Here is a 27,776-nt window from a genome sequence, read left to right as displayed (position 1 = left end):
CTCGCTCGTAGTTTTTACCCAAATGAAAATTCCAGAAATTAACTCATATATAAATGGGGAGCAGGAAAAAACAGTTGAACAGCACAAGAATTTCAGACTCATGGGGTGATAAACTCGCATTAAAAAAAAAAAAAAAAAAATTAAAAGGTATATGCACAAACCGTGATGGGACATCAAGCAAGAAGTCATAGGATATCAAAAACTCTTTGGTGGATCCTTACTTAACAAGATTGCCGCGTTCTTGTTATAATGTGCGATTCCACTATCCTGGACCTCGGTACTTCTGAATCTTATAACCAAATTATGATAATGCAGGCAACTGAGTATTGGTTGGCAAGGTGGCTAAACAAAGTTACTCATTAACTGCGTATCCGGGGAAATTGTGCACAGAAACCTAAATTAAACTGTAGAAACAGATTGCAGGAAATAAAAACATGCGTGTTAATAAACTGATCACAAAAGAAAGATGTTTCTGATTCGGCAATGATGTGAAGAATTTTTATGGACTTTTTATGGACTTTTTTCATAGCGTGGCTGAATTAGTCGGTATCAGGCGAGGGCTGTATGGTTTTTCATCCAGCAACCCGACCAAAGATAGTTTGGTCGGTTTTCTGGAAGGGATGTAATTACAGATGTGATATACTGATGCCTTCTGGCCTTAGTTGCTTTGGCGCTTTAAACGCACACCGAATTCCTCCTAATGACATTATATTAACCAGGGAACTGAGCAAAAAGAATGATCGAACAGATCATAAAATTAATGGAATGAAAATGTTGAGACGGCGTGTTCCTTTCAAATGTCATCCAATTCGCAAAATAATACATGCTGTCTCAAAAATCCTTGAATTTTCGAAAAAAAAACGTGATTGAGCTTGCTTTTTTTTTTAAATATATTGCCATTTTATTTATGTAAAATTAATTTTAATAAGTGGTATTGCTGTCGCATTTTTTTTTAACCATGAAAGTTTTGTGATAGAGCTGCTTTGTTCGCACATTTGTTTGTTTAATTAGTGTGTCGGGCTTGATTTTAATAAAATTTTTGAGGGTTCGACAAATTATTATAAAAGAGCGAAATATGAAATATCGCTCTTTTAGAACAAACAAACATTTTTTTTTTCTTTTTTTTTTCCCATAAAAGACCCAAATCTTTTTAAAGGGCCCAATGTAAAATTTTATGAAAATCTGTCCACTGGAAGTCGAGTTGTTACATGCGGACGGACAGATAAAAGGATGGATATGGCCATGATACTAGGCGCATTATGTATATATGCTAACGCACCTAAAAAGGCACTACGACTTGTGGGGGCCGTGTACATTTGGTTAAATTTTAGTTATTAACGTCTTAATACAAAGTTGTTTAAAAAACCGTATTACAGTATTTGTGGTTTCTATTTGATTTTGAGGTCTGTATTCCATTTTCTTTTCCCGTTTGTCCCTTTTGGTATTAGTACACAAATACGTATTTGTGTACTAATGCCATATAAATTAACAGGTCTCGGACTGCGAATAAATTTGCTTGTTTTTATGGACTACAATTTGAAAATACTGTATATACAAATAATTATATTCTGTAATTCTGACTTTTCACTAATTCGGATTACATCCCAAACCCCCTCCCCCAGTCCGAATTATTGTGGTTCTGTTGTACTTTACACTTGATTAAGAATACTTTGAATTATACAGAAAGCATATCCTAATTCAATATGATGCCTTCGTAGCTTTAAAATTCAAAATTTAATGGAGTATTAGAATCGTTTCAGTGCAGCATACGCGGTTATAAGAATTTCATTGATTATATGCGTTTGAGAATAATTGAACTGGACACGTAGCGACGGTACACCAAGTAATCCATCACGAAACTTCATCTCTTTATGCTGGCCCTTCGCTCTAGAAATTGTCTGGAATTTTCGTATCTTGTCATTTACTCCTATTAGAGCAAATTGATTTTAAGGCCTAAACGTGAGGAACATTAGATTGAACGATGAATTAACGAATCAATGATAGCGGATAAACTTTTGGTGTACTAATGTTAATTGATGATCGTGCCCCAAATTTATAGCTTTCATAATGTATTCCTTAAATAATGAATCGTATTTCCTAATTTAATGTAAGTAAAACGTATGAGGTAGACCTAGGCGAATCGGATCACAGGGAGATTTGGATCAAAATAATTAATTTTTAAAAATAGCCCAAAATAAAATTGCAATCTTATTCTGCTCGTGCGATAATGTTGTCATACAACCCCAGTGTTACTAATTAGATTGAGTACGTCAGGTATCTCTGTAAATTACAGGTTAAAGAAGCAGACATTTTTGCGCTTTCAAATTTTCTGAAAAATATGAGCTACGAGGGGAAGTCAAAAAGTTCGTACCCTCACCTAGATAAAACATCAGTAGTAAGATGCCGTTTTTAATATAAGTTGTCTACATAAATCCGACGAGTATAGCGGATGGGTGACCACAGTGATGGAGAACTTCACAAGAAATTCTTGAATGGAAAGCATTGTGAAGGGGCATTGGTGTGATGTAGGAGTCTGTTCTGTTTGCCGTAGTTGACACTTCTTAGCCCAAATCAATAAGTAATTTCTCACATATGCAGATGATATTAATTTTTTTTGTTTCTTCGGAAGATCAGAAATCAGCTGACTATTGGAATGAACAGGCTAACAGGAAGATATAAGAACTTACCCTACACCTAAATGGAAATAGGACAGCTCAAACAAATCCTGTTCACTAAAAAAATAAAGCAAAATAATATAACAGTACATATGAATGACGTCCAAGTACAGAAAGTTAAGTCGCACGTTTGACCTACGAGGGGCGTTTGAAAAGTTCGTGGGGTGGGTATGAAGGGTTTATTTGGGGTAACGTTACTTTTCGTCATAGGCCCCCTTTGGAGTCGAAACACTTTTACCACTGGTGCAAAAGTTTTGATGGTGCATCCACTACAGCAATGACGTCACTGTCGGTGGGAAAATGGTTGCCAATCAAGTAATTTTTCAAATTGAGAAATAGGTGAAAGTCCGATAGTTCTAGATTTGGTGAATATGAGGAATGGTCCAAGATTTGAAAGCCTCACTCTTGCCATAGTAGTGATTATTTGTGAGAAAGAATCCTGTGCTAAGTTTCCCTTGATATTTGTTTGACTTTACACGCAAACACCTCATAATGTCTGCGTAATATGCCCCTGTAACTGCCTGGCCTTTCTGAAGGTATTCCACTAGCAAAGACTCCATCAGCATCGAAACCGATGGAATTACCTTTCCAGCAGAAGCCTTGAGCCGCTGGCATTAAAAACTGCAATCTAATGAAACAGTATATTAACAGACGCTTTATTCCTAGCCTTTTATACGCGTCAAAAATCTGATTATCTGCTCCGGAAAGCAGTATTAAGATTTTCTTGAGGTGCCATGAGACGGTTATATAGAATTACAGGTTACCCTTTTACCATTTCTAGAGCTAGACTGTATTCCAACTTAGAGATTACACCCTGGAGACAAATAAGCATAAAAAATATCCTGACATTTGCCATTTCTTAACTGAACGACTGCATCTGCTAAAAGCCAGAGTTTGGATAATTATACCCGGAGAGAAATCAAAGACCAGTTGCAAGGAAGGAACCGCAACTCAGAAGCACAATCACCCAGTTAAATAGCCTAGAAAGATTCTTTCCAGCATAGACTTTCACTTACCTCAATATCAACCCTGAAAAACCTTGCACAAGAGATTCAAATATTACACTCCTGTATCTGGAGTGAAGACATTGACCCCTTAAACTAGGAAAATTAGAAGAGAATACTCGACAGATTACTGTATAAATTAAAAGTTGAAATCATGTATGATATCATGTTCGTAAATATTAATTTTAAAATCATTTTAATGGATCTATAATACTGTATAATATTTTAAGTATTCTTTGTTTTATGATTATCACTTCCCATGTTCAACGTCATTTCAAAGTTAAATTATATATCATAGAACTGTTCTGCGGTATTCCTAGTTCACTGAGACAGATTTATAATGAACGGTGCCCTATGGGAAAAAATATACAATAAGCATTGGTTACATTTGATCGAGAGTGGTATTTTTTGGGTGGGGGAGCTTATTGTGTTTTTTTGGGTGGGGGAGCTTATTGTGTTTTTTTGGGTGGAGGGAGATTCTGATTCGTGACATGTAAATATAGAAGAAACAAAGTGTGGTCAGGCATTGAGTGGAGTGAAGGGCATTGGTACAATAACTCTACGGAAGGCGAGTGAAGTGTGTTTGTTATGGCAGAAAGCAATTTACCAAGATCATCAATACATTTTAAGAACAGTAGGATGCTAGTAAGTCAGCTTTATCGTTCACTTTGGATGCAATTAGAACTATCAGGTCGCAAACAGAGGTGGAAGTATAGATGGACAGAAGTTGTTCCCAATCGCTTTGGTCAGAGAGCACCTTGCTCGACTACCATTTGGACACGGACCATTTGAAAGAGTCTCTGGGCAGTAACGCCACTAAAAGGACGTTTATCTCTCAGGGTCGATATAGACTACCGTCGGTTCTGCATGATTCGTGATTAATGTGCCTATTTGAATTAAATGATCTAAAAAATTCATGATTGGCATTAGTGTATTAATTCTGCTATGAATTCAACTGATGAAATAGTGACAATTACTGCAATCGCCGTCACCTCAGACAGCATCAACATTAAAAATAGCTAACTTTAAAAATAAAACCACCGCCTACCAAGAAACTGATCAGTGTATTTTTCAGTAATCGGGAGAAAAATATGACGTCCTGGACTGGAAAAAAAAGGTGTCACTGATAGACTGACCCCATCTGAACACAGTCAAACCAGAGCGGGTATAGATACCTGATGACACATCCATTGAGGCCAACATCATTTGATCTATTGGTGAAATGAAAAAAGCTGTCATAAATTGGTGAAAATTATTCCAGGAAGACTCTACTGTGTTAAGACAGGCCAGGATCTTTTGCTGTATTAAAATCTGGTCTGTAAGCTGTTAGTAGTATCTTTTCTCTTAGGGTGCCCTAATACTTTTGGTAACAAAGTATACATATTTTTCATTATAAAATTTATACATTTTACTCATCGAAATAATGACTACGTAAGTTGACACATAAATGTAAAATTTATTTTCCGCTTGAATAAATTATTTTAATCAAAAGTAATTGAAATTCGGTTTATGGCTACCCATGACATAAATTTTAGTGCTGAAACCTGTACGTTTTACTCATTGTTTTAATTTGACTTTATTATTCGCGTTAAATGTGAGTTTGCGAAATTCTGCACCTATTTTTCGATAGATTATTTTGATTCTTTTCAATTACTTCGATAAATTCTCTCCAGTCTAGACGTTCTTCGTAAGTTTTATAGTCACTTCTTCATCTTGTCAGTAACAAGAAATTTACTGGTATAATTAAATTTCGTTAACCGTGCTTTTAATATTAATGATCAAAGCCGCTTTGAATTCCTCTACTGATTTGCAACATCCTAGCTTAAAGAGATTGATTTAATGTATTCTAACTTTTCTCCAAACGTTTCTGGTCATTTTAATAGTTACGAGTTTGCAGGATCTGAGATGAAAAAAAAATTGTTAACTACAGTAATATTTACAGTGTTCTCCGCAGTGAGGCGTTAGTGTAGCCCAATTACAGTGGAACCTCTATATAACGAAATCGATCGTTCCCTTGAAAAAATTCGTTATACAGAAATTTCGTTATAAAGAAAAATAACCTTTTCAACAACGAAATATACTGTAAATTCAGAAATATAGTAAAAGATGGGAAAGAAGTGGGAACGAATAAATATTCTAACATTTTAAAACAATTTATTAATGCATACATATTGAGAAATGACTAACCCACAATTTATTAGTATATGTACTTTTAAGAATTATTTCGTAAAATATATGGTTATTTTTTGTTATACACTGGATTTTACTCTACATCGTTCATAAAACTGTTCGCATTTGTTTAAACTTGAACCACTCAGATATATTTTCTGTTACATTTTCTTTCCACTGAAGGCCTCGATGCAAAGTTTCAAATGCTGCCAACATTTGTTTTGAAGGTTTAATATTGCCCTCATTTTCATCCAACTTATCGTCGATATTGTCACTAGTTCTTTAAATACGTTCCAAAATGTTGGCGTCACTCGGATGTTCAGCTACTATGACATCATTATCAACTCTTAAAAATTCGTCAAGAACAATTTCTCCACTGATCAAACCTCGCTTGGAACTCTTCCTAAGATTGCCCAATGTCTTCTAGTAGTTCATCCCACTCATCTCTGTTAATTAGCATTTTAGCAAAACCTGCTTTTGCGAAACAATTCTTAATCATTGTTTCCGTCACATCTTGACTCCATGTTTTTGCCAACTCTGATATGCACATCCGCAAATCTATAACAGAATCTATAAGTTGGTTGGTTTCTGTTCTCAGTATAATTTTTTTCAGTATGCGCTTTTGGTAGTGCATTTTTAAATTCTTGATAATGCCTTGGTCCATTGACTGCAGTTAAGACGAATTATTCACAAGGAAGAAAACAAGCTTCACACTTCTAAGTTTCGAAATTACCGAGTGAAGGTGGGCAGGGCAGTTGTCGACAATCAACGCGATTTTTCTGTTTTCTTTTTCATATTTTATATGATCCCGTTTCATATTTCTATCGAAATTTAAAATCCACTGCTCAAAAATTTCGCTTATCGTTCAAGGTTTTTTGTTGTAGTCGTAGTCCAACTCTAACGACTTTACTCCTTTGAAACATCGGGGTTATTTACTTTTGCCTGTTACCAAAAGCTTCAGTTTTTCATTACCAGCCATATTTGCCACCAAGAGTAATTCTCTCCTTACTATTTTTACCACCTAAACATTTATCACCTTTAAAAGTCAATGTCTTGTTCGGCAAACATTTAAAAAATAGACGTTTCATCAACGCTGGATGTGTCTTTGGACTCGTAGTCCTCCATAATTTTTTTTTTCAAACTGTTTCTTTCCAATGGGTATAGTTTTCTTCGATTGCAACTCCACTTTCATCAGAAATAACTTTATCGAGTAGGCCATGGCGCTTTTTAAATTTGTCCAGCCAACCAGAACTGGCTTAGAATGTTTTGTGCCCCAGAAAAAATGCGTACTGCATAGCCTTTTATTTTATTAATAGCGCTTATATCGGCATGTTTTGGTCTCGAATCAACTTCATCCACTTAAAAGTTGTTTGATCTACATCTTCCCAAAGGCATAATTTCTCACGCTTCCGGCTGGATCCCGTTTCCTAAAACAGTTTGAGAATTGAAACAGGGTTTTTCAGAATGGTTGACACATTACTTGCAGGAACATTAAAATTTAAAGCATATTTCTTTTTTTTTTCCTTTTTTTTTAACGCCGCATCTATGCTATTAAGCACTTCTACTTTTTCACACTACACTCAAGGATTTCTTCTTAGACACTGTAAGGTTACTTGCACAGCAGTTAAAACAAAGCGGAAATTAGGGACCACTTGTAGCTACCATGTAAACAGAGACAGGTGAAATTTAGTGAAAGTGTGGATGACTCGTTTCTTCGAAACAACAGATGAATTTCCGCGATAAAGGAAAACCACTCTCCTAATTCTCTAATAGGATGCTTACGTTAAAAAATTTATTTTTTCCAATGGCTGTGGACAGCTGACCAGCGGGACTTCTCGGCATAGTAGTGTATAAGTTGTATAGGCTTTACTTCTTTTTAGCCATTGCTGAATCCACTGCTGGGCAAAGGTCTCTCCCAGACTTCCATCTTTTTCTATCTCGTGCTGTGGTTGGCCAGTTTCCTCCTGCATGGTTTTACAGGCACCATAAAATTGTAAAATGTTTTAATTCGTGGAATTAAAGCCTTTAGCTATTAAAAGCAAAAGGAATTAATGTGCTTAATCCTTTTAGCTCTTAATTTGTGCTTTCTACAACATAGCTTTATTGCCTGAAGGCCAGATGTGCGAACGAATGCGTAACCAGGTCTCTCAAAATCTGTTCGTTATATGGAAAATGTATTCGTTATAGGGAAACTATTTTCAATGTAATGACCAAGGAGAAATCAAAAACGTTCGCTATATGGAAGTTCGTTAAAGAGAGGTGTGACTGTATATGCAGTATTTTTTTAAACAGTTGTTTGTGGTGAATTTACACATGTTAAATGTTTTCTTTTATAGCGGATTTTTGAAATTCTTGTATTCACCTTTGTCAATAATTGTTGACATTTGAATACATGAATTTCAAATTATATGAAAATTTAGAATAAGTTGTAATTCTGCAACTCCTTTATTCGAAAATTTCTTATTGTTTTCAGTGTTATTTCAGAACGAGTTTTGTCTGATCTGGACAATTGATTGACACCACTTCATGTATTAGAAATATTATGGAAAACAGTGATTAATAACCTTACTAAATTTATTTATTTTATTTATTTAATTTCAAATATAAAATAAAAAAAGCAGAAATAAATTAACGTAGTACTAGGAGGCTTCTTCCCATGTTCGCTTTACTCGAGAGCCCCCGCACACGGCTTTCTACGTAAAAGACACACCTGTCGAAACGCACCGATCGATATCTAATCAGGAAATTAACTATGCAGTTATTTACGTTGGGGGGAAACCCCTGGTGCCGTTTGACACTAAACACACTGCATTTGTAGTGACGTAACTGCACTGCACACTTGTACCAACTGACCTGCATCCCTCTTCTTCTATTGGAAACCCCATACCCACCACGCGGCATTCTCAAGGTGGAATGAATATTAATATGTAATTATTTACCTGTGTTTACATAGGTCACTTAGAAAAAGGCTTTTTGCTTTGGGTTCCATAATGCATAAGGAATATTGTTGCATCCAAAAGAGCAGGACTAAAATATTTACAAACTATACAAATATTTAAAGTGTTTTTTTTTTTTTTTTTTTGGCTGATGCTACATAAGCTTTCTTTCTTGCATCATATGCCTCTACTAATGCTATTCTCTCTGTTACATCGCTACTTGAGGATGCGAGCGACATTTAGTGCATTTTGGGGAAGGGCGTCGGTATGTAGCAGTTCAAAGGTGTGGTAGGTGGTGGTAAAAATGGAATATGAGTTACTCAGTGTGAGTATGAAAAGACTGAGTTTAAAGAATAGTAGCATGATTGGGTCAGGTTTAAATTGGATGGGCGGAGATAAGTAAATGAGAAGAAAATAAATAGGTTTTCGCCCCAAAAGGGGATTGTTGTTGCTGTTCGGAGTGATTCCTGTTGTAGTTCGGGGACCAGTTCTGGGATAGTAGCGCTATGTAGTGATGGAGGGTTCCGCCGTGCACTACAGACGCTGTTTTAAGTAGCGCGCGCATATGTGTGTGTGTTTGTGGGGGGGGGGGGGGAAGAAGTAGTCGCAGTTTTAGGAGAAAAAGCAGTGGTTTTCAACCCTTTTTTTAATAACGGCATCTCTAAGTAATTTATTTTATTTTGTGGCACCCCTACTCAATTTTCTACCCGTTAGATCCGATTCTCTCTCTATATATATATCCAATATTAAAAAAAATATGTTATTTGATAGTTATTACAATAATATAACTATAAACAAAATTACAATTCGTAATACAAATCACAGTAGAACCTTACTAATTGGTCACCCTCGGGACCAGAGGGGTGACCAATTAGTGAAATAGACCATTTAGTGAGAGAATAAATAAAAAGTCAATTTGTAATCATAAAAAACTAGGAATTATTTATTTAGATTAAATTTTAATACATATACAGTAATTAAAAAAAAATTACATACATGTATATTTAAGAACACTTTTAACTTAATAAAAAAAAAGAAAACTTATTTACATTACAGTAATTTGAAGTTGTAAATACATAATTTTTTGTTTAAAAACAACTGCTATTTTTGTTTGTTTTTCAGTAGCCAAGTTATAAATTTGTCGTAGTAAAATTATTTTTGGCCTTTCTGCTTCTTCTTGGCATTCATACCAATTGATTATATCTGTCAGGGATTGACTGGCTTCCTTATGGGAAATGGTAGATTTTGTGGGCCTGTCGTCTTCTTCATCTACTACTTCAGTAGATCCCGCAGAAACATAGGAGATAATTTCATCATCCGTAAAAATTTCGTAAGCTATATCCGTTGCGTTTATATCGCACCAATTTTTGACATCGTCTTCTTTTTAAGTTTTTGAATATTGGCAAAGATCTGCAAATTTATATTAAAACTGGTGGTGTGAGACCAGAATCTTCTTGTTCTGCAGAGTCAGGTTGTACTGTTGAGATGGCCAGAGCAGATTCCAGGCAGATTTTAGCGTCCTTTCAGGAACACTTTGCCACGCATCAGCTGCATTATAGATAGCATCCTTTATAGTATATTCCTTCCAGAACTGTTCAACCTCTAAATCGTTTTCACATAGTGCCAAGTTCTGTAAAAATAATTTTCTGTACCGCCTCTTAAAACTCTCTATAATGCCCTGGTCCATTGGCTGTAATAGGCTAGTTGTATTAGCTGGAAGAAATATGCAATGAATGTTGTTATGGGATGAAAATTCTTCTAAATCGTCAAGGGGATGGACAGGAGCATTGTCCATTATCAAAAGGGCTTTTTCTGGTAGGTTTTTTTGTTTTAAGGTAAGAAAGAATTTGGGGACAAAATTCTTCTATAAACCATTGCTTAAAAATTTTTGTTTATCCAGGCATTATTTTGGTCATACAATTTTACAGGCAGTAAATTATAATTCATGTTCACGTGTTTTTTTTTTTTTTTTTTTGCCTTGCCGATTACTGCTAATGTCATTTTGTGGCCCCCACTAGCATTGGAACAAACAAAAATTGTTAAACGCTCTTTCCTTACCTTAAATCCTGCGGCTGAAGATTCTGACCCAGATTCCAGTGTTTTTTGAGGAAGTGCTTTCCAGTATAATCCTGACTCGTCACAATTGTACACCTGTTACGCGCACAATCCAAGATCACTAATATGGACACTTAGTTTTTAAACCTATGGAGCCAACCTTGACTTGCTTTAAAATTTGGGTCACCGTTCAATTTTTGATTCATTTGGAGCGCCTTTTCGATGATAATTGGTCCACTTAATGGAATCCCTTGGGAGCGCTGCTGTGCAAACCATATAAACATGGCTTCGTCCAATTTGTGGAGTGTCGCTGTAGTCAGCCTTTTTATTTTCAAAACGTTTCCATCAGCAGCCTCTGTTTTGCACATAAATTCTTCAGTTTTGTCCCCATTCTTTTTTATATTATTCATCGTGGTATGTGGGACACTATACATTTCCCAGAGTTTTGATACACTTTCACCTTTACGAAGACGTTGTAAAATTTCATATTTTTTCGACAAATCCAGACTTTTATGAGTACCTTTAGCAGACATGACTTAAGTCACTCGAACGCACTTAGAAACTTGAAATTAAGAAGGACTGTGACCGCGAACAGCTCTAATGGAATACATACTTTCTAAAAACTAAATTCACAGTGGAAGGGGAGGAAGAACGTCTACGAATTAGCTCTAAACAGCTAGTTAGGAAATGATCACCCTTGTCTTCTGTTTACTATTCGGGGAAGGATGGTTTTACTGAGATATGTGTTTATATCAGTATCTTTCAATTGAGTTCTGAGGAACACGGTAATGACTTTGTTCCCTGTTATTTTCTTTCCCTCCAGCTTCCTACTCTATCACAAATATGCATTAGATTTGGGAATCAAAAAGATATCAAGACAATTCCGGAAAAAACAAAACAAAAAAAAAAAACTGGTCCTCCTCCAAAGGTGACCAATTACACAGGGTGACCATTTAGTGAGGTTCTGTTCTACTGTGTGTGTGTATATATATAATAATTTTATTCTTTATATAGAGATATTAAATAAACATCAATTATAGATCACCACAAAATTAAAAAGATACCGTACACCTTTTTATAATGAAATAAATATATAAATTAAAAAAAAAAAATTAAGTAACTTAACCCAAATTACGCGGCATCCCGGTCGAAAACCACTGAGATAAAGTATCGAAAAGAGTAAAATAAAATTGTTACTGTCTTGTCCAGTTACTCTTTAAGCAGTAACATTTATTAGAGAAAGTGTAGATTATCTGTCGTGGGGCATTTTCCTGTTCCAGAAGTTGATCCGGAAGCTGATTAACAGGCCAGTCAGATACTGCCCCCGGCTCCTACTACTGATATTGTTAATTGAGAGAAATTTTATGGAGTTGATAGCATGTATTATGTATTAACAGATTAAATGAGAAAATTGAATAGATTAAACGTAAATGAATACCAGTTATGTAGATACTTGTGAATAGCTTGTATATTAAATGACTTTGTTTTATAATTTTTGTGTCATTGCTCATGAGAAACTGACAGCTCACATATGGTGTATGGGGAAAATTCGTAAGCTCGTGGAAATCCTGGTATTTTAACACACTTAGTTAGCTTGAGGGGAGCGGTTGTACTAAAATAATAATCGACACTGACAGCAATACTAGGGTACAGGGGAAATAAAAATAAACAAACAAGAAAAATCCCCCTCTTCCTCCCACATGGCATTGTGACAGACTGGTTTGAAGACATGAGCACCGAAATGTTGGACTGGACAGCCCAGCCCTGATCTCAGACTTATAGAGACCCTCTGGGATGAATTGGATTGTCTCGTGCATGTGACTAGAGACTGCCAAAAAAATAGCTGAAATGATTTGTTGCTTTGAAGGCGTAATGGCTGAAAATATCGGAGGAACGTTACAATAAACTGGTGGAGACTATAGTCTGATATAAAAGCAGAAAGTGTCAGTAGTGGGTGGGAGTTATATCCCTCCCGTATGATTAAAATAATGTGGATTTTTTTTTTACTTCTACATCGTGATTAAAGCTTAATTCTCTGAACATTGCTTTAGCCCCCCCCCCCCCCAGAAAATCCTGACACCACCACTGATGGACCTCCTAACACCCGATAGTGGTATCTGCCAACTTCATAGACTCAGTTTTGTTGTTATTTTTGTTCTTCTCTTTAGATGTTTTGTTTATCTGTGTTTTGTGCAGAGTTAAATTCTTATTCTCTCTCTCTCTTCAGGTTTTTGATGATAGTTACGAACTTGCTCTTTCTTTTTTCAGAAAAGAAAATTGAATCCAGAGCAGCTATTTGTAATTCAAGTCTGTTTTCAATTTCCTTTTGACTTGGGACATGTGCCTCTATTATTTATTATTATTATTTTTTTTTTTTTGTATTAAACAGTTTTTGTCAGACCTGTGCTCCTTATTTTTATTAAAACAGTTCATCTTAGCTGTACTGCATTGTGCTACATCCCCACCCTCTTTTTTTTTTTTTTTTGTATTAAACAGTTTTTGTCAGACCTGTGCTCCTTATTTTTATTAAAACAGTTAATCTTAGCTGTACTGCATTGTTCCTACACCCCCCACCCTCCTTATTTTTTTTTATCTTGGTGTATTTGGAATTTCAATAACATTCAAATTAGGTCTATAACGTAGGTTGTGGCCTTTTGGGTTGTTTTCTGTGGCGCCTTTCCGTCGGTCATAAAGTTATCCTCCGGTAGGATTTTAATCTACTCTTGCCAACAAGAAATTGCTGATAGTCTTAATTTGTTCTCTGCTCTTTCTTTTATTGCGCCACTCTTGTTCTAATTAACCGCGATAGTAACGTGCCATTCGGCATTCGGGGCACGACTGCGTGAATGGTTTGTGCCATTTTATTGTAATTCCCCTACGGTGTTCGTAAACGGAATTAATTGGCATTTGTGATAGCACACGTCACTTTACAGAGGCTACTATTATTTATTCATGAGAACTTCACGATATACACGTCTATGAATCCATTCTCCTTGTTTCGGAAAGAACTCGTTTGTTGCGCTGAATACTTGCACACAGTGTAAGCATGATGTGCTAAGACAAATTAGTTAGTTAGTTAGTTAGTTATTTTGGTTTTTAGGAGCATTAGCAACTAAGGCCATATTGCTCCGGGATATGCGGTGGTCATTCCCTGACCTTTCCGCACCCTCCATATTTGGTGGTGACGGGCTCGAACCCCGGTCTAATCAAGAAGCGTGTGCTACGCACTGCTGCTCCTTCCCACCTGGCTACGGAGGCGCCGCTAAGACAAATATCTCTTCACTTTTAACGAAGAAACCCAGGAGGGGTAGAGACTCATCTCATATGATATTTGTGTGTATCTGGTATTCCAAAAATTGTAATAAACTGAATATGTGTTCCAGATTTATTCCAGGAATTTGACCAAAGGGGAAATATGTGGTAGAGAGGGGACCTCCGAAAAAAGGTTTTGAGGGGCCTCGGCCTTTCTTGAAACTAAAGGCAGCGCACAATTTTTACACACTAAAAGTAGGAAAAATTAGTAATGTAAATTTTTATAGATATAAAAACAAAAGGTTTTATTTACTGGTGGGAGATCGAAAAGTTTGTAGCCTGAGTATGAAAGGATAGTGGTACAGTATCAGAATTTCTGTATTTAATGTGTAACACTCAAAATAGTAACTCATCAAGGTTCACGCGGTTTTAATAACTTTTTTTTTTTTTTAATTACATGCCTGAAGTCAAAATTGTGTGAATGAGGAAAGATAGACAAAATTAGTCATTGTGCAGCCATCAGATATTTGGGGGATGGGGAGTGAAAGGGACTAACACCAAAGTCAGTTCATGCGGTTATGGTTACAACATTGGGAGAGGATGCCTCCTTCCTATTTTATGGTTAAAAAGTGGGAAGCAGAATTTAAACGAGGGAAGGAAGCGCCTGGAAGATGACCCACGGAAGACCTACAACGTCCATCGCTCCAGAAGTTGACAGCGTGTATGATCTGGTCATAAGTAATTGACGAGCAACAGTTTGGAACGTTGTTAGCATCCTGGCTTAACATCTAAATGTGTGTATCACAAAATAGTAGTGGTTTTTGCTATTTTAAAGGTGTCAGCACGTTGATTCTCAAAGTTGTTGACAGCAGATAAAAAACGGACACAATTGTCAAGTCAAGTGAGCATTTCAAGGTTTGTGACCGTGGATGAGACGTGGGGCCCCTCACTATCAGCCAGAGACAAAGGCGCAGTCCAAACAGTGGAAACGCGCAGCTTCCCTCCACCCTCCAAAGAAATCAAAGTCAATTGTTTCTGCTGGCAAGATGATGACTTGTTTTTTGGGATGCAGATGGAATGTTGCTAGTGGATAACCTTCAGAAAGACCAGACAATAACAAGGACATATTACACCTACCTTGTGAGGCTTTTGCATGAAACCATCAAAGAAAAAAGCCAAGGAAAACTCAGCAAAGGATTTTTTTTTTTTTTTTTTTTTTGCTGATGCTTTTTGTAAGTTTGCTTTCTTGCCATTTTCAGGTGGTAGATGACTTTCATCAACCGGTGAAATACCACCACTTTGCTTATTGGAGGCTCGAAGTGGTGAAACCCATGTTTAGTCTCTAGAGCAAAGTTTCCGGCAACCCCCCTCCCCCCATACTTCTCCTTCAACCCATGCATGGTACTAAGTACTATAGGTTTTGATACCTTTCGTGTTTGGGGTTTTCATAAAAAAAAAAAAAAAAAAAAAAACTACTAATATTAATACAAGGTGTCTCTCAGTTAACAACTTAGTCATTACCATTGCTGTATGAGTGCTGCTTTGAAATCTAGGACCATTCCTCATATTCCTCAGATATAGCACCATCGGACTTTCATCTACACTGCTCGACAAAATTAACAGAACACGTAGAAAACGCGGTATAAGTCGTGCAGCTTGCGATGATGTGGAAAAAAAAAAATTGGTGTTGTGGTTGCACCATAGAATAACGATGAAATAAGGAGACAGCGAGAAACTTCGGACAGGTAGAAGAGACATATAGGGGTTGTATAAGAATTACAAAAAAAAAGAAAAAAAAAAAAGTCATATTACAGAAGTCGATAAAAGATGCTCGAAAATATGATCACATGACATCAGTACGGCGTATGATCCCTTTCAATGGCTAAACAGGTTTGACAGCGGTGAATCATGCTCGATATAAGGGTGTTGTAAGATTCTGTTGCAACAAATCCCATTCTTCCACCACCGCAGGTCTTAGCTCACCAAGTGACCGAGGAGTTGTCTGTCGGCGTACAATGTGATGCCCAAAGGCGTCGTCCCACACATGTTCGATCTGATTAAGTCTGATGATCGTGCTGGCCACAGAAATCATTGGATATCTTCAGTTTCAAAATATTCCTTCACCACTTGAGCTCTATATGCAGTGGCGTTGTATTGCATGGAAAGAACATTTGGGCCAAATGCACCTATAAAAAGTTCAAGGATCTGTTCACGGTACTTCTGTGCAGTTACCGTACCCCTATCAAAAACATAGAGGGGGCGCTGCCGTTCATCGTTATTCCGCCCCACATCAGAACACCGTAAGTGTCCCTTTCTTTGACGTTGGAGGGATGGTACCGAATTCTTCATTGCCTCCAGGTGAAATAAGACCTAGAATATGTTTGTAGGCTAAAACGTGATTCAGAGAACAGAACTGTACCCCATTTGTCAGGACTCTAAGTCACACGTTTATGGCACCAGCTTCGACGAGCTCTGCGGTGGTTTGGGGTTAATGGGATTTTTATTTAATTTTATATTTTTTTGTACTTTGTTGCGGCCGCCAGGGTTTCCCCTATACGCTGCTGCTGTAGCTTCTGAAGGCACTAGGCCAAGGCCGACAACTGTGTGTGTTATGTAATGTACGTGTGTTTTGTTATGTTGGGTGTTGAGTGCCGGCTCCTGGCATTTCGCAGCCAGGGGGCATGGAACACCTGGCCCCCTGACTCCCATCCCAAGCCACATCGAGGCAGCCAGGTTCAACAACCAGGTAGAGATTTCAAGAGAACTTGAAATCTCAAAGATTGAATGAATGGAGAAAGGGAAATAGGAGAAGTGTGGAAAGGGAGGGGGAGGAAAGAGGACATGTATATTCCCTGTTTATGGCGGCCCCCAGGCATGTGCCTATTTCCACCTAATGTCTCTGTGAAGGAAAAATCTCTGTACAGTGGGCCTGACATAGTATTAACACACACTACTTCGAATTTACCAAAAAATATATATATTTCTTTTTTTTTTTTTTTTTTTAGTTCCTAGCTGCCGAAATCTCAGGAAATTAAACCGCAGGACCTGCCAGAGTAAATCTTAGTCTACTGGTGTTTCCTGGTCTGCCTCCACGGGGCGAAAGTGGGGCAACGTTGGGCCTCAGTAGGGGTCCAGCGGCTAAACGACCAGATGAACAACGGTACATGACACAATATCCATACACTTTTAAATCTCTGGCATTTCCCAGCGAACTGGTTCACCCACAATGAAAGCAACGTGGAGATGGGGGAAACCCCTGGTGCCGTTTGACCCTAAACACACTTTACTTTACTACTTCTAGCCCAAAAACTATTTGCTAGGCGTAAAACACTGATAGCCATCTACAGAAGAAGAAGATAAAAAAAAAAAAAAAGACACAGAACACGCGTGGAGAGGACTCAAGGAGAACCTGCTCACTACTCATCATCTAAAACCAGCGAACGCAAGAATAGCCCCATGGAGATGCGGATCTTCCCATGATGAAGAGAACCACAGCCATTAATAACAGACTAACAACGGACCTGACCGGTGTTCATAGCTGAGGACAAATCTGGATACTAAAGGCTACCGATGACAGAGAAGACCGACGAAGATAGAGAAACTGTAAGATGTAAAATCTTACAAGTAAATTGTATATAAAGATAACAGATCGTCGTTCCCAAACTGAGAAATTTAATAAGAAAGGAAACTTTAGGAATAGTTATATTGTAAAATAAAATCTAACAAATCAAATAAATTGAACAAAGTTGATTGTTAAAAATATGGAGGAGATTAAATTAAGGAAGGGGCTAATCGAAGGGAAGGGAGAGTCGTGAGAATTACTGCAAGAAATTTCTACCAACAGATGGATAAACACTGAGAAATAAGTACCGTAAACAAATTTGAAGGTCTAAAACCGGTAGCAGAGCCATCGGTGAATAGGCGACAAAGGAGGGGTCGCTCGAGAACAAAGAAAGGTGAGCCGAATTAGTCGGAACATCCCTTTGATCGGAGATAAACAGGAAGTGAGTACACGGCTAATACTGTTTCCAAAACAATTGGGCTAGCGTCTGGTAGTCTGCGACAGCTTGACCCGCAGAAATTTAGGGTAGGTGTGAATGTAGTAACACCGTCTATGTCGGCCTTCTTCAAAAGAGAACAGACGGCCTGGGAAAGGGATAGTGATATTAAAATGGGAGGTTGAATCTAGCAGGGATGGACATAGCATGGGAAACTCACACTAGCGAATAGTCGGGATGTAAATTTAAATATTGATGTACGAGTGGTTAAATTTCTGAGCGAAGGTGGGCCAACAGAAAAGAGCGGTACACAAGTTCGGAAAACAAAAAGAGAGCGCGCGCAGCCAAGAGAGTCACAGAGTTGAGTTTTATGTGTGTGTTTATGGAAGTGAGTTAGGAAACACTGAGTTGAGTTTTTTGTCGGTGTTAGTGGGAAAATGAGTTAATAAGTTGTGTAGGGTTAGATAAGTACTCAGGTCAGCAGTTGAGAACGTTCTGACAAAGTTAAGATGAAGTAATAAATTGTGTAGGGTTAGATAAGTAATAAGGTTAGATGAAGTAATAAGTTGTGTAGGGTTAGAGAATAAGTCCTGTCCTGTCAGCCAGTTGAGAAAGATCTGACAAAGTTAAGATGGAGTAGTGAAGGGTTAGATAAGTTTAAGTATAGTCAGTAAGTTAAAAGTTAGAGGAGTTTCATGATAGAAGAGAACAGTCGAGTAGTCCGTAATCGGAAGGCAAGGGTAGTGGCCCGTATGCAAATAAGTCTAATCCGTCATTGGAGGAAGGCAAGGGTATTGGCCCGTATGCAAATAAGTCTAGTCCGTCATCGGAGGAAGGCAAGGGTAGTGGCCCGTATGCAAATGAGTGAAGTGTAAGGAGAATAAGCCTGTCCGTAATAGGAAGGTAGTGAAAGTGGCCAGCGTAAAAATAAGTAGTGTAAGGAGAAAAATAACCCTAGTCTGTCATCTGAAGGCAGTAATAAAGGCCAAGGAAAGAAATAACCCTAGTCCATCATCTGAAGGCAGTGGTAAAGGCAAAGGCGCAGATAAGTGAGCTGAGAAGGTAAAGTTGTAATCCCGAGTCCGCCAGAATAGCTGAACCGAAGGCTAAGTAGCAGTATCGAAGACGAGCCCATAAATTCCTAAGAGACACAGTGATGCCCTATCCAGACGTAGACTATAGCCCATTGAGAAACTAGGAGAGCCTAAGATGGAAACTTGAAACCTCCGTGGAAAAGAAAGGAACCAGATAGAAGTAGGTGAGCGATATATTAAGTACACTAAGTTAATAAGGACTGTTAGTGAAATAGTATAGTAATTAATTAAAAAAGGGATAGCACTAGAAAGTAAAATGAAAGATAAATTATCTCTGAAGTAGATATACTAACAGAGTTTATTATGTTAAAAAGGGTTAATGTATAATGCAAGGGGAAACAAAAGAATGAGTAATAGATTAAATTGATGTGCAAATAGCTATAATGTGTTAGAAGGGTAGTAAAGTTTATAAAGAGGGATTCTGAATATGTTTTAATGATAGATAATTGAGTTATATGAGCAATTCTGAATATGTTTTAACGATAGATAATTGAGTTATATGAGCACTCTGAAAATAGTGTTTTTATTGATGAAGGTTTGTTGGTTTATCTGAAAGGCCAATAACAAATAGAGACTTTAGGAAGTTTAAGATTGGTCTACAAGTATATTGTAACAGAGTAGTGAGAACACTGAGCTGAATGATGAAAATAGCCTATTTGATTGTTAATATATGAAACAGAATTGTATCCAGGAGTAAGTGAAATAGGTATAGTGAATGTATAAGTGTTAGGAATTAGTTAGGGCAAGAAGAATGAATCAAGTGTTTTCATATAATGGTCAACTCAGATTAGCTAGTGAAGAGAAACAGGAATAAGAATAATATATGCAAGGTATCTTTGATTTAACTTTGTATGTCATATTACATGCTATCTAGTTCAGTTGTATCTCATGTTGTGTATATATATATGTAAATAAACTTTGTTGTTTATTAATTAGTGAGTTTGTTATTCTTGAACACTCAGCCATTCCGAAGGGAATTATACATAGTTGAGAAGTTCCCTTGAATCTGGAATTATACATAGTTGAGAAGTTCCCTTGAATCTGGAATTCTCCTGTGAAGTCTAAGTCAGATGTGTAAGTGGGGGGGTATAAGAAAAAAGAGGTCTATATAAATAATAGGGAACAAAAAAAAAGAATATTTATCATTAAATAAAAACAACAACTAAATAAGAATCAAAGGCGTCCTCCTCCTTAATCCCCCCCCCACAAAACTCCAAGTTGCTGCCTTGATGGAGCCATATTGCTCAAGGCTCTGCACTCTCTTGTGCAGTGCAATTCTTTTACTCCCACACCCGGCAGGGGGGGGAGGTGATGGCTTGCTGTCTTCTCTCTTCCCTGCCACACCATTCCTTCCCTCTGGTGGGGCATGGGCATGCCTCACTGAATAATTGGGGGTCACCTACCCTATCGACCCTCTTCTTCTTATTTCACCCCTCAGCCTTCACTCTCCCCTCCCAGCACTTTCTCTTGCACAGTGTATAGCCCTACACGTCCAAATTTAAAATACACCAAAAAAATTTCTCCCAACCTTTTAGGCACTTCAGGAACAGGCCTTCAGTGTCAAACTCCATATTAGCGCTTTAATGTAAGTGAACTAAACTCAACCGCGGTCGTTCCAATTTTTTTTTTTTTAGGTCCTAGCCACTAAAATCCCAGGAAAGTAAGTGGCAGGACCTGCCAGAGTACAATTGACTCACTGGTAACACCCGGCTAGCCTCCACGTGGCGAGGTATTGGCAACGTCGGTTCCCATTAGGGGGCCTGGCGGCCAATAAGCTGGATAAACAATGGGCACAACACATAACACTACTCATGACCCACACACTTCAAAATCTCTGGCTTTGACAGGGTACTGTCACCGATACATAGAACATTCGCGGAGATGGGAGAAATCCCAGGAGCCGCAAAACCCTCAATATACCTCATACTACAATATTCTAGTATGTGTTATCCCTGTCAGGCCATTTTGCCACCAGGGAGCAGCTGTCTCCAGGACAGCCAATTCCCGGCGCACGTTCGACGGCATGTGGAGCTGGGCCTGTTCCAATAGTCTGTGCTATAGCACAAAGTCCCACATCCACCGGCGGGTGTGTCATACCAGTGGATGCCAGCAAATCCTGTACTCAGGGTGCCCAATCCTGACTACCAGCAAAAAAAATAAAAAATAAATATATATATAAATAATATAATTAATTAATTAAAAAATATATATCTATTAAAAATAACTAAAATTAAAATAAAACTACAAATTATGGGTTTACAAATTATTAAATAAAAACAACTATGGGTGAGAAGAGAAAAAAAAAAATAAAAAAAAATTTAAAACCCAAACTAAGGGTGAAGGAAAAAAAAAAAACACTTTCCTATGGCTATATACCAAATCTTTCAAAATTTTCACTCATTTATTTCTTAATTTCGATTCACATCTTAACTTCTTAACATCTAGAACCAACATGTAACCTTGGTCAAGATCTATCTTAACACAGACCAACACAATTCCCTTACCATTAAACTCCTTGACACAACAGTAGCATACAAATTATACTTATACATCGAAGTTGAATAGCACATCTGAATTAGGGAGCTTAGCCAAAAATACTTCTTTTGTATGGCTAAATGGGATACAAATCACTGGCTTCCTTGCGTAGAATCCACTTGAATTGAGCCTTCTTAACACAGTCCAGTTGGAAATGTTTTCACCTGTGGCCGCAGAAACCTCAAGAGACATCGTTGACTCTTGCTGTTAGAGCCAGGTAGCGGCGGTCTGGTCTGATTGACGTAGCTCTCGGGAGAACATGGTTAACTTTTCTTGTAATGATTCCTCTCTCATGAAACTGCTTCCATTGTGCCAAGACGACACTGCGTGACACATTAAGCCGCCTGCGACTGTCCAGCTTCAGGCGGTCCATCGCCGCCATCTCAAAGAATCATCTAAACGACGATGATTTGCCCTCCTGATTACTGTAGATGTGGCTATCCCATTTAGCAAGCTAAAAAAAAAAAAAAAAACGGGAATGAAGTGATGTGGTCGCAACACATGTTTTTATAGGCATGAATAATTTGAATAATGTGCTGCTCTGTAAGGTGGTAGATAGATTTATATTGGATATTCGAAATTTGCATGCCAGGATGCCTATTACATCAAAAAAAAAAAAAAAAAAAAAAAAAACCTCAGGGAGAAATTTAAAAAATATTGATGATTTCCATAAATTGAGTCGATCGTTTGCGCAGACAAGGTTAGGGTTATTCTGCGTTTTGTTCCCGTTTAAGGAAGACTTCGAATATGTGTGCTTCAGAGCCTGGCAATTAAGAGTATAGTGGCTCTGAGATGGTATAATAAAATGAACCATTGAAGAGGCCTTTTAAGAATTCCAACGGGATTCGAATCCAAACCTCTCCAAAATGGTTAACCCACAATACCCTTGTGGAGGACTTCATCATTCTGTTCTAGAAGACAAGTGTATCGGTGGCTGAACCACTGGTAAATTTGATTTTGGTTAAATAAATATACATTATATGAATAAATTAATTATATTCCGTTATGTTCCCATTCAGAGGAATTATGATGGTATTATGATTATTGATCTTCATTTTTCTTTTCATTTAATGCAAGTAACTTTATTTTGGGGTAATTATGGCTTCAATGTAGAAGACGTTGCTTGTTCTCATGTATCCTCGTGTAATGAATTCAGTCAAAACTGATTCTTTGCATGTTATGTAAAGAATACAAATTTGGTAATATAAAGTGGCAAAATATTTGGTTAAACAAAACATTCGTTTTTCGTTTTTTCCTCTTAACAAATTCTAATATTAAGGGTGCTGCAGACGTCATCTTGCCTGCCAACTTTTAATAAGCAGACGACATGCAGTTTGATTGGCAACTATTAATCCAATGAAATAAAACTGCATTTGTTGTGTATAATACAAAATTAAAATTTCTCTTTAATTTTTAAGCAGCCAAATATGTTTTAATTAAATAAAAACACATTTGGCAGCTAAAATTAATGCTCCTCTCTCTCTGATGCGTATATTACGTATTCATAGATAAAAGTCGACTTCTATTTATTTTCTTGAAAATTCTGCTACTACCATTATTACAGTCATCTTTCTTATCTCATATAGTGGATATAATAAAATCTCTAGGAAGTACTACTGTCTTTCTCCTTTTTAATTTAATTATTTCTGCTCTAACGTTTACACTGCTCAGTAAACTGTAAAGGAAACGGTACTTTATAAGGCACTAATTGTGACGCTTTTTTTTTTTTTTTTTTTTTATGCTGTTGGTGTACATTGGAGGCTTTGATTATGGTACTGGACCATTCCTTGTCTCTTTGGTAGTGTATTGCACATTGAGTTCTCTATAAACAGTGCCTCAATATGGAAGTATGCTTGATATATAAAAAAAAAAAAAAAAGTTACAATTTCGAAAAGTGAATCCAAAAACAACTGACGAATTCCATGAACTTTTCTTCTGATGAAGTTGAGCAAATGCTTGGGTTTTAAAAGATGAGCATCGCTGCATATTTGTAAATTGTCTGTGTGCGTGCGCGCGCGCGATAAATATGTTAGTATCAATCCATGTCTTTCTAAGTATTGTCTTTAAGTTTAGTATTTTATACTCGACGTATAAGTCGAGTATAAAATACTCAACTTATACGTCGTATAATTTTTTTATAATTTTTTAGCACATCACCAGAGTCTACCTATTTGATGGCTATATTCTGGATTTGGTTGCGTAAAATAAGCATCTGGGCAACTAAGGCCACGAGAGTTTGCAGTCTACAGACAACTATATTGTGTATGTAAATTGTTTATTCTGTAGTCGATTGGTCAGTTGGTGGGATGAAAAACCTTCGTGTCGTAGGAGGGCGGAATAAGTATAACCCCTTCCGAGTCGAATAATTCGGCTGCAGGGTTATGAACTTTATTACACTCTATAGATGAACAGTGATCGTACCCACAATGCTAGTCGAGCCTGTTTGCCTATAAAGTTGCGTGTCATATGTATTGTCTTTCGAGCAGTGACTGCCGTGCATGTTCATAGGGTTTCCCTCATTCATCACGGTGTACAGTAGATCCCAGACCCGGAAATGTGGCATATGAAATTCAACATGTACTTAGTTTCAACTGCACGCGCATTGATTTCACTATTAGAATGCTTTTAGCTGTTGACATCGGCTGGATGAGGTCACAGATCATCAGTCCAACGGACAGATATCAAACGAAACTATTGCTTTAAAATATTCATACTTGCATCATCATCCAGTGCGTGAATTTTAAAAGATGCCCTTCAGATTATGCTTTCGTTTGTGGATAATTTTGAATGAACAAATAAATTATTGCACTTACAGTCTTCTGTATGTTATGATGTAACGTGCGCTCTAATTGTGAACTATAAGTAATTCATGATTAATGCATGGAACCAAAAGCTTACATAACATCAGACCAAATATGATTGTAATTCATTATCTTCCATTTCTTTTTCATAAGCTTTCCATCACCGGCAGATTAGAAGAGCGTTCATTCAGGTAAACAGTCAAAGTTAGTTAAAGGCAAATTTTCAATAAGAGGGAATCGTAGAATGCCATTGCAGCAAAACTGCACACCTTCATCAAAAGTAGACGTTATCATCATATGGAAAAGTCATAGTGCTACTGCAGTCATGAAATGTTCCAGCAGACTGCAGAAATTGACGGAAAGAGACCGGGTGATGATCAGAAGAGCGGTACGTGGATTCCATCAGTCCTCATCGAATGCTGTCAACCAGAAGTTGAGGGAGGTCACTGGAATAGATATTAGAACGTTGGAGGCTCCACATCAGATTTATGGAACAGCTGCAATAATGCACAGCACAACGTACACCGTCGACTTGTCTAGTTAACAACCCATCGTAATTGGTCAAAGTTAGTTAAAGGCAAATCAACGCTCCAGGAGTAACAAATCATTAGTTTTCCGATTTGATGGGATGACAAATCACGGTACACGGTTTTCGGATCTGATAGCCATGTTTGGGATTGGTAGATGCGTGGGGAACGCTATGAGTGTCTCGTCCCAACTGTGAAGTTTGGCAGAAGTGCTGTTACCGTCTAGGGTTGATTACCGGGCTTTCAGTTTCAGCAATGTGTAATACCGTGCAACGTTTTTGAAGTCATGGACGTGCAATAGCTCGTTGACCCGTCCAGAACCCGACCTTAACCCCACTGAACGCTTTAAGATTAACTGGAACGTTCACATTTATTGAGAACCTGGCGATGTATTGCAGCCATTCTTCATGATAGATGGCTTGACTAGAGTGGAAAACATCGTAAAATTATTTCCATTTTCTCAGAGTATAGTTTGTTGAATAGCTGCCTTCTTTTTCATTATTTAAAAAAAAAAAAAAAAGAGCCAGTTTTGGCTTTGTTATCACAAAGCCAGAACTGGCTCTTGATAACAAATTGCCCTTGCATATATCTTTGAAATATGCAGGTGTCCCGTTACTTTTGGTAGTATGATGTTGTTCCCCTTTGTCGTGCTATTTCGAGAAAAAGAAAAGATATCCACTGTGTTTAGTTCAGTTTAGTGGAAGTCCTTTTTCTTTGAACCGGAATCTTTCTATGAAAATAATCCTTTGTGTCCAACTATGTTCGTTGTTTTTCTCTGTACCCTCTTTGGCTGTAAAATGTTCAATCATTGAAATGCACTTTAGAAACTTGAATGCTGTATTCAAAATGAGATTAAGTATCGCTATATTACAATGGAATAATCAATATCTTCGTACATGCTTGTAAAATTTCTTTTGTATCATAGAATCTTTTGTTGCCCTGCCAGCCTGTTCATTGCTTATAGAACTCTATGATAGATTAATTACCCCTAAATCTTTTTTTTTTTTCTCGTCTTCAAGGTACATGAGACGGAAGCAGCAGTTTCTCTTTAATTTCTTTCTTACTTAATAAATTTACCAAAGATTATTGTTACCTAAATTAATATCATTACCAATGTTATGGAAACTGCTCCCGAAGCCATAAATTTACTTAAACCTTTGTTTTTGGAGTTTAATTTAGTTCTATTGCATTAAAATATAGCTTGGGCAGAATTAAAAATTAACACACGTTGAAGTAGTTGGTATTTGCTAAAGTTGCAGTATATTTGAATGTCGATGTACTTGGAATAGAACAAATTGTAGTTGGTCGAATCTCTACCATTTATAGTATTGTGTTCAGGTGTTCTCTAGTGATGACGTCAATGGACGTCACCCAGGAAGAACGGCAAACGCCTGCGATGTGGGGGGGGGGGGGCGCTGTATTGATGCCGATATCGTTTTGAACATTGTAATAATGTTGATCTTGTAATGGATGCACATCTTAAATAATCCTACTTTGTCTTTCAGTTTTGGAGATTTCTACACGAATTGGAGGTCCAATTCGTGTAGAAATTTAATTTCCAGCTATTTTAAAACAGTTATCAACGCATATTAGAAATTCCCCTTTCCCATAGCAACTTTGTTAAGGCTAGTTCAACAAGCCACTCCCTTTTCCCTTCTTTTCCCCATTCTTCCCCCACACTCTCTCAGCCGTCGATGGCCGGACCAAGTATGCATGCAGGAACTGAGGCGCACATCCTGTGCCTCTCAGTTCTCCTCTCTCCGTTGCTCTTAGCTCATCACCGTCGTCTTCCGTGCTCAGGGGTAACCAATGTCAGTCGTTGTTCAAGTGCCCGGCCCGTGACAAGTGGCGCAGTGATAACGGTTGCCTGGCAGCAGGAAAGCTTCCGCATCTCTCTCTCTTTCGCTGCGCGAAGGTTGCTGGGTTCGCTCTCTCTCTCTTTCTCTCTGTGTGCGTGCGGCTATGGCCAGATGTTCTGTGCCCCTTGTTAAGTGCGTCTGTAATGGTAGCACGTGAAATTTTTAGTGTAATTTGTGACGGTCCAGTGTCTGCACGTGGGTGGATAATTATCCGGTTTGCGTGAATGAAAGCTTCACCGGATCAGGAAGAGTTTAGAGGTAACGATGCTGTGAATTCCTGTTCCTATTCGACGTATGAGAAGGTAAGTGTGTGAGTAAATGCTGCCGATATTCTTTCACCCACCCTCCCCATACTGTTGGATAACACTTAAATTGCTGTGACAGCCCAGCTAGTGGTTACCATGCCAGTTCGCGTGATTAGTGAGCCGTGTGGCTCGAAACAAATTAAAAGCAGTGAGGTTATATTTCAAAATATGTTCAGTTAAAAAAAGAAAAAGAAAAAAAAGTGGAGGTTAATTAAACTACGTGTGGTCGTGCTAAACTTGTTGCCTAAGAATAGACGCCATGTTCAACGATATGATAATGAAACAAAGTTTTATTCAACAGTAAATAACCAAGCACGTATACTCGTAATTTGATACCTACTCATAACAGACTGAGTGAGTTAATCAAAACGAAGGATCGTCTTCACCAGAATTTTTCAAAGGAAAGGATACAAATAATTTTCATTTATTCACAGAAAGCGAAATATAAGAAGGCTGATTTTTCTCGTTCATATGCTGGGTTACTTTCTCCACCGGAAGTAACAAGTGGAGATTATGGTTCGACCTTAGTTAATTCCATTTGCTTCATCCTCCACGGTAAGAATCTC

General features: G+C 37.6%; 1 protein-coding gene across 3 annotated transcripts in view; it reads left to right on the top strand.

Annotated features, from left to right (window-relative positions):
* The window catches only part of krz (beta-arrestin protein kurtz), a 363,906-nt gene that overhangs the window by 130,930 nt on the left and 205,200 nt on the right, over positions 1–27,776 (top strand). The window contains exon 1 of one of the 3 annotated variants that reach the window (XM_090377567.1): positions 26,915–27,207. The exons of 1 other annotated variant lie outside the window; for it this stretch is intronic. The gene's annotated coding sequence lies outside the window, so the exon portion shown is untranslated. Of the gene's footprint in view, positions 1–26,914; positions 27,208–27,747; positions 27,766–27,776 lie in introns of those variants that run through there. One more of the 3 variants, XM_090377584.1, reaches the window with a different exon arrangement.

Source organism: Mastigoproctus giganteus, chromosome 1 (assembly GCF_048544385.1).
Source record: "Mastigoproctus giganteus isolate SK-2022 chromosome 1, ASM4854438v1, whole genome shotgun sequence".
In the NCBI taxonomy this organism is placed as follows: domain Eukaryota; kingdom Metazoa; phylum Arthropoda; class Arachnida; order Uropygi; family Thelyphonidae; genus Mastigoproctus; species Mastigoproctus giganteus.
The sequence above is the reverse complement of the archived record's forward strand: the minus strand, read 5'-3'. Positions and strand labels throughout refer to the sequence as shown.